Below are 8,499 nucleotides of genomic sequence, written 5' to 3'. Positions count from 1 at the left end.
TATAAAGAATTAAGCTTGCCGTTTTTTTTTTGTAAATAATTGGGTAAAAGTTGATAAAAAGATGAGTTGCATGCATAAATAATGTTCTTGATGAATATGTTAATTTTTATGAAATTAAAAGAGGATTTTAAGTCTCATGTGATGATATTTTATTCAATTAATTTCCTACAGAATTTTTATTGAATTTTGGGAAAATATGGGTTTATAAACTTTAATATGGTGATTTTTAATGATAATAATAGTTGCTGGAATTTTGTAATAAAATATGAAGTAAGTTTCACTAAAAATGAATTTGATTAATTTTTGGAATAAATTATTTTTCCTAAGTTATGGTAATATTGAAAAATGATATTTTTAATGGTATGAATGCATATTTTGATAAGTAATGATTTTTCATTTATTTTGAATGAGAAAAATATTTAGACTCTATTTATTTGTGATTTTTGAATAAAATAAATGGTGGCTGAAAGTTTGTTTTAAAAAGGTTAACAATTGTTATTAAATTGTCACATATGGATTTTTGCTACTTAAAAACTAAGTCTTAAATAAATTAAATCAAAATGTATTTTTTTCCACACTTAAAATATATTTTTCACATCATTTATGTAACACAATGACAAAATATATTTTTCTAAAGAAACATATTAAAATAGGTATTTTAATTAAATCTAAGCTTGTTGGGTAATTCTTGGTAAATTAATATTTATTTAATGAAAATGTCACATATTTTATTTTGAGCAAAAATAAAATAAATTTATAAAATAAAATAAAGTTTTGAGAAATTTAATCAACTTAGAAATTTTAAGAAAAATAAAGCATGTAATATGTCTATTGATTTTAAAATAATAAAAGAAATGTAGAATTATCGTTTTTGAAGACGTCTTTATTACGCAATGTTCCCACGTATGCATGTTACATGCAAATCAACTTTTACGTCCAAAATCATGATTATTATTCAACTATGTGATTTTTTTTTTATAAAACAATCATGTTAGTAAAATGGGTAGAACGAGCATTATTCTTTTTGGCGATAATTGCATGTTTAATGTAACTGTTATCATGAGTGCATGGCCCATGCACACATGAGTTGTGTGGAAGGGCAAAATAGTAATTTTATTAACCTAAGAAATGTTATTTTGATTATGATATAGGCTCGTTGAAAGATTGTGAAATTCTTAGCTTGGACCTGAGGTAAGGAAGTTAGATAGATTTTATGATTTTATGCTATGAATGGTAAGACTGTTATATGAATGAACTGTTATGAAATTATGAATGCCTTAATGTGATGATCTGTTGAATGTGATATGTGTATGGATGTTAGATACATCAAACAGAATATGATGTTAGATACATCAAACAGATTTCGATGTCAGATACATCGAACGAGTTACTAAGGACATTGAGACGTGACTCCTAGAGCGGACGCGCCGAGGTTATTCAAGGACCAGTGATCTCCTGTTTACCTCATAGGGTGACATGGACAACTAGCGTTCCATGCTCATCATGTATGCTGTATGTTTGTGATATGATGATATGTCACATTTATGTTATGATATGATGATATGTTACGTTATGTTATGATATGATGATATGTTACGTTATGTTATGATATGATGATATGTACGATTATGTTATGATATGATGATATGTACGATTATGTTATGATATGATGATATGTTACGATTACGTTATGACTTACCATGATGTCTTAGATGAATGTTAGTGTTTGGTTTTTGTTGTTTTCTTACTTGCTTATTTGTTTGTACTTCCTTACTGGGCTTTTAGCTCACCCCCTTACTTTCCTTCCAGGTAGCAAATAGGTTTTCTCTGTGGCACGCGTGGTGACGTGAGGAGTTCTTTCATCATGGGGTGTATGGCGTGGGGCAATCCTATGGACGATAAAACGATCAACGTAGAACGTCATTTAAATTATGTTTTGTTTTCAAGAGACTTTCCTAAATTATCAGCGGGACTCTGTTATTTAAATTATTTGGTTTTCTTTGAACTTTGCATAAAAACCTATGTTTTATTTTAAACTTATGGCGCCAACTTGCATGATTTTAAATAAGCCCCCCTGAGACTTTAATAATGGATGGTATTCTTTTATAAATTATGTTATGCGAATGTTTTGTAAGTATTAGTCTAGGGCGTTCTTTACACATTCACCACCAACTATGTGATGAATAAACTCAACTATGGTCTGACGCAGCTCATGAACGAGCTTCAGACTTTCTAGTCTATCATGGGTGGACCAAGTAAGGGAGGAGAAAAGAAGACTACTGCTGCTGACCCGGCTAAGGCTGAAGCTAACCAAGCTTCGTCTTTGAAAGTTGGAAACAAAAGCAAAAGTGGACAAAACACCAACCCCAGACCTGCAAAGGCTGCAAAGACGAGTGCACAACCAAGTGCACATATGCCTAAGGGGAAGAAAAAGAAAAACAAGAAAGGTAAAGGTAAGTGCTTTCACTACAAAGAGAAGGGGCATTGGAAACAAGATTTCCCCAAGTTTCTAGCACCGAAAAACAAAGGTAATGATTATAGTTCATATATCTAAGAAACATGTGTTTTAGAGAATGATAAATCCGTTTAGATTATTGATTTTGGATCTACTAACCATGTTTGCAACTCTTTACAGCTTCTTGAATCGTGGGAGGAAGTGGACGAAGGCGGCCTAAAGCTTAGAGTTGGGAACAAAGCGTCCAAAATTACCTAATGTAGCGTTTTAGAATTTTACTTAGCTAGATAGTAGTAGTAGTAGCTAGTAGTAGCTTGTACTATTTTAGTTTTGTGGATATTGGTTCAAGCCTGGATTTATTTGGAAACTCATAGAAATAGTTATGGATTTTATAAGAATAACCTATAGTTTAGAAATATTAATTTTAACATAAGGTTTGATTAATATAGTTGGTCCTAGAAATATTATTTATTATAACCTAAGGTTTAGATAGAGTAATTAAGAGCGTGACACTTGTCACATGTCTGGAACCTTCCAGCAGCTGTTAGGATCACGTTTTACTCAGTCAAAATTGTTTTAACAAACTTCAAATATGCTGAAAGTGTGCAAAAATGTGTTTAAAATATCATCGTATGGTGATATATCGCAGCTATAGGGCCGATACATCACCTACGGATGATACGGAAAACACGTCGACTTCGCACGAACGAAATTACGAAAGCTCAAGGCATAGGTAGGGGCGATATATCACCTAGGGTAGGCGATATATCGGCTCTTAGAGCCATTTTTGGAACTTTGTGGATTTAAATTATAAACAGCCCTCAACCACTTGGACTTGCTCTTGAACATTTTTGACCGAGTTCTGGGCATCTGTTGAAACAAAAATTCAAATTTATTCAATTGTTATTCATTTATTTATTCATTTTAAAAGGGGTTAGTTTCACTCCTTGAAATCTATAAATAAGACCCAGTACTTAACCATTTCATTCATTATTCAAGCATTCTTAAGAGGCTCCAAGCTGCTAAGTTTATTCTAGAGAGAAAACACTAGGGTTTGGGATTTAAAAGCTTCTCAATCTAAGCTTTATAAACACTTGGGAAGTAAGATAGAGTGACATTTCGGTATTGAGGTGTAGATCGAAGTTCTAGTCTATCAAGGTATTCTTATCCTCAGATTTAGTTCATCATAGTTCTTTTATTTTCTTTCAGATTCTAACTCATCATTATGTCTTTTGGTTAGGTGTTTATGTTCTTGAAACTTAAGGTTCTTCGATAAGTTTCTATCTTGATGGTTTAGATCTCTTTTTCATCTCCATTTCTTTAGAAACTCATGGTTCTTATTGTTGAATTTAGGAGTTTTCCAACCTATTCTTGTCTCCAATATCCCGATTTTTGGTAAGGAAAATAGGTTAGATTATGTGTTATGATATGTTTATATGCTATGATATGTTATGTGCTATGTATATATGTATGAATATGTTTTCAGTCGCTTGGGGCTTATATTTGCTTAGATAGCAAACCCTAAGATTTTTATCATCGTCGTAGTTTAGAGTTATGATATACCCTACCTTGATTAGTAGACTGAGGACCTAGATGGGTTATCATATACTATTTTGTGATATAACCTACCTTGATTAGTAGACTGAGGACCTAGATGATTTTATCACATGCTACAGTAATGAGTTAATGACCATTAATATTGTAGTCCTATATGATATATGTTTTTACGTCATATGTTTTATAGTATATGTTTTATGATATAGTCTTATGATTTATGATATATGTTTTTAGTAGATTTTCCTTGCTGGGCATTAAGCTCATTCCTTTTATTTTAGATGGTGCAAGAATATGAGCTTGGAAGGCGGGATGGATTCGTGGCAGCTTGGCATGTGTATTAGGGATGGACTGATTGAATGAACTGCTGGAAGATCAAGGATGAAGTTATTTTAAGTCTTTAAATTTATGTATTTATTTTTTGCATATATTTTTTGAACAATTAATTAAATTTTATGTTTATGCTTTTTTTAACAATGGGATCCCATACCATAATTTGTATTTCGTACCGTATTTTGTATTTTTAATAAAGTTCTAATATTTTATGTATATATGTATTCCAAAATAGTAGTTATGTATAGTTATTTTTAATGGTCCGAGGTCTTTAAGTTAGTCGGGTCGTTACAGTTGGTATCAGAGCCCACAGTTCATAGGCATGAAGTTCTCCTTGATACACACACACAAGCTCCGGATCTAACCGCCAATGTAAGTGTTTATGTTATGATTATTATGTTTATGTTAATAGCTAACATTTTAGTCATTATGTTTTTAGTTAAGAATGAATAAAGCCTTGACCTATAATGATATATGAGCCATTAAGGCATTGAAAATGATTAGAGAGCCAAGGAATACAATAGGAGTGTTAGAAAGAATCACTTAAAGATTGATCTTGTATCACAAAGGGATAGTTCACCTTCAAACTACTAAGCAAATTATGATGAGAGTTATGGAACAATATGTCCTAGAAATTAGGCTTTTTAAAGATATTCATTTTGTAGTTTTGAAATTAGAAGAATTATGGGAGACAATAGATGATGAAGATGATTTACTGGTAGCCATAAGATATTGTTTCCTTATACTAAGGTTCACCTCTAAGTTTGAATTTCAATTCACTGATGGACAAAAGCATAATATCTTAATGAAAATTCCCTGAGGTAGTTTCGAGGCTCGTAGTAATGATGATTATGAAGAAATATATGATGATATGTTAGATGAAGGGTCAGATGTAGAGGATCTTGAGTTATAGATTTACCCTAGTTATTTTTACTTTATTTATTTATTTACTTTGAATTTATGATTGTACTTAGTGAAAATCTTTTTCCAAATGAATATAATTGTTATTTTGAATGACATGTATGAGTTTGATTTTTTTTTTACAATCATAGAAAATTTAGAATAAATTCAATAAATAATGATTGAGTTCGGTGAAGGTGGATACAAATCAATGGATTGAGTTCTGTATTGAGAGTTTAGGGGGCCATAGTAGTGGGAAATTTTTTACTGATCCCAGCCCTCCCTCAATATGGTTAACTTAGGAACAACGACGAGTTTCGAGCCTAAGAATTAAGTCATATAGGATTATTAGAAACAGACTTAGAAAATAATAAAGATTGCTTATTTTTCTAGGTATAGAAACACACATTGATTATAAAGAAAGGCTTACATAATTTTTGATAGGTCTAAGTTATGTTTGCTTAGACTAAGTTTTGCCTTAGAGCTTATTTGGGTAAGTTCTAACATGTTTTTCTCGACTGTTAGAACTTTGTTGAAGATGTCGCTACGGAGATCTGCACGCACGAACGACAATGCCTCCAGCGTTACCAACAAGACTAATGAAGCCCCTCTAGTCCAAAGAAAGGGAATGTGTGTTACCAATGCTGGTGCCAATAGAAATGCACCGCCACCAGTTGACAACACCGCTGAGATTATCCGACTACGTCAACAAGTGGAAGAACTGTTGCAGCAACAACGACAACAGACTTAGCCATAGCCTCAGCCGCAACCGCAACCTTAGCCACCGGCTCAAGCACCCCAGAAAGTAGGTCCATATAGGGGATGGCCGATGGCGAACTATGCGCCTTATCTAACTCAGTACATAGAGCCAATCTATGAGCGTTTCCATAAGCAGCACACTCCAAACTTTGAAGGGACAACAGAACCCTTTGAGGCGGAAGAATAACTCAAAAATGTAGAGTCGGTCCTAGCACACATGAACCTTGGCAACGCAGATCACATATCATGCGTTTTGTCTCTTCTGAAAAAGGATGCTAGAATCTGGTGGGATTTAGTACAGTAAACTCATGATGTCGCCACCATGAATTTGACTAGATTTGTGGAGCTGTTTGACAAAAAGTATTACAACTAGTCTATCATTGCTATGAGGGTGGAAGAGTTTGCCAGTCTGAAGTAGGGCAATATGACAGTAGTTGAGTACGCTTGACAATTCGATCGACTAGCCAAGTTCACGCCAGAGTTGGACCCAACAAATTTCTTGAGGGTTACCAAGTTCACCAGGGGGCTCAGACCCAAGATTGAGCTAGGAGTCAAGCTTGCAAATCATGGAACCACTTCTTATGCCAATGCTCTAGAAACGACTATAGAGGTGGAAAGACTTCAAGAAAATGTTAGTAAGGAGGAAGCTAGCAAGTCTGAAACCAAGCAGCAAAATCAGACTCAGAATGGTCAAAACCACAACAACCACCAGCACAACAATAATGGCCAGAAAAGGAAGCATTTTGATAGTAAGCAGGCCGACAATGACAAAGGAGCACGAACAAATAATGGAAGTAATAGGTCGGGTTATGTAGAATATCCACAGTGCTACAAGTGCCAGAAAAGACATCCTGGGGATTTTCGTGAAAACACCAAAGGTTATTACAATTGTGGCCAGGAAGGTCATCGAAAGAAGGAATATTCACAACTCAAAACAGAAGAAAAGAGGGAAAATAAGATGGTTCCAGCCAGAGTCTTTGCCTTGACCTAGCGAGAAGCCGATGCTAGTAACAAAGTAGTCACAGGTCAGATTCCTATCCTCAATAGTATATGTTCAGTATTGTTTGATTCGGGAGCAACACACTCGTATATCTCGTTAGGAATGATAGAAAAATTGGACAAACCTTGTGAAAGATTTAGAACTAGGTTTGTTATGGAATTGCCTTCGGGCGAAGTAGTTCTATCATCACGAATAGTACGATGAGTACCAATCAAAATCGAGGAGATGGAACTAGAAGGAGACCTGATAGAGCTAGAAATCAAGGACTTTGACGTAATACTGGGGATGGATTGGCTAGCAAGGCATGGCGTAACCATCGATTGTAGACGTAAGCAAGTGACATTCGAAACTCCTGACGGTCAGAAATTATGTTTTATGGGAAATATTTTAGGACTATGGACACTGCTTATCTCATCTCTTAACGCTCAAAGGATGATAGAGAAAGGATGTCATGCATTCTTAGCAAGCGGCACAGATGTGGCAAAAGAAACACCACTAAAGGTTGGAGACGTCCGCATTATAAAGGAATTTCTAGAGATATTTCCTGACGACTTACCAGGGTTACCGCCTATTCGAAAAATTGACTTCACAATCGAACTAGTACTAGGAACCGAGCCTATCTCAAAGGTACCATACCGGATGGCACCTACGAACTCAAGGAGTTAAAAACGCAGCTACAAGAACTCTTAGACATGGGTTTTATCAGACCAATCCATTGGCCATGGGGAGCACCGGTTCTATTTGTGAAGAAGAAGGATGAAAGCATGCGAATGTGTATAGATTACCGCAAGCTGAACAAGGTGACAATTAAGAATAAGTATCCGCTACCTCGAATCGATGAATTATTTGATCAACTCCGAGGAGCGACCGTGTTTTCCAAAATTGATCTACAATTCGGTTATCACCGGCTCAAGGTACGGGAAGAGGATATACCAAAGACAACTTTTAGAACTTGATATGGACATTACGAGTTTCTTGTTATGTCTTTTGGTCCTACCAATGCTCCAGCCGCATTTATGAAAATAATGAATCGGTCTTCAAGGATTGACCATGACCTAAGAATGCGTCAGAAGTTAGAAGTTTTCTCGAGCTAGCAGGCTATTATCGGAGATTTGTAGAAGGCCTTTCTAAGATAGCCACTCCACTTACCAACTTTACCCAGAAACAAAAAAAGTTCAACTGGACGGATAGATGTGAAGAGAGCTTCCAGTTGCTCAAGGATAAGTTATGCGTAGCACCAGTACTTTGTGTACCGACACCCAACGACAAGTTTGTAGCATACTATGATGCGTCAAAGCAAGGTTTGGGTTGTGTGCTGATGAAAAATGATAAAGTGATAGCCTACACCTCAAGGCAGCTGAAGGAATACGACAAACTCTATCCAATGCACGATATGGAGTTGGCAGCGGTGGTCTTCGCATTGAAAATATGGCGCCACTATCTTTATGGAGAACGGTGCGAGATTTATATGGACCATAAGAGCTTAAAGTATTTCTTC

This window comes from Humulus lupulus, chromosome 6 (assembly GCF_963169125.1).
Source record: "Humulus lupulus chromosome 6, drHumLupu1.1, whole genome shotgun sequence".
NCBI lineage: Eukaryota > Viridiplantae > Streptophyta > Magnoliopsida > Rosales > Cannabaceae > Humulus > Humulus lupulus.
This window is presented reverse-complemented; position numbering follows the sequence as displayed.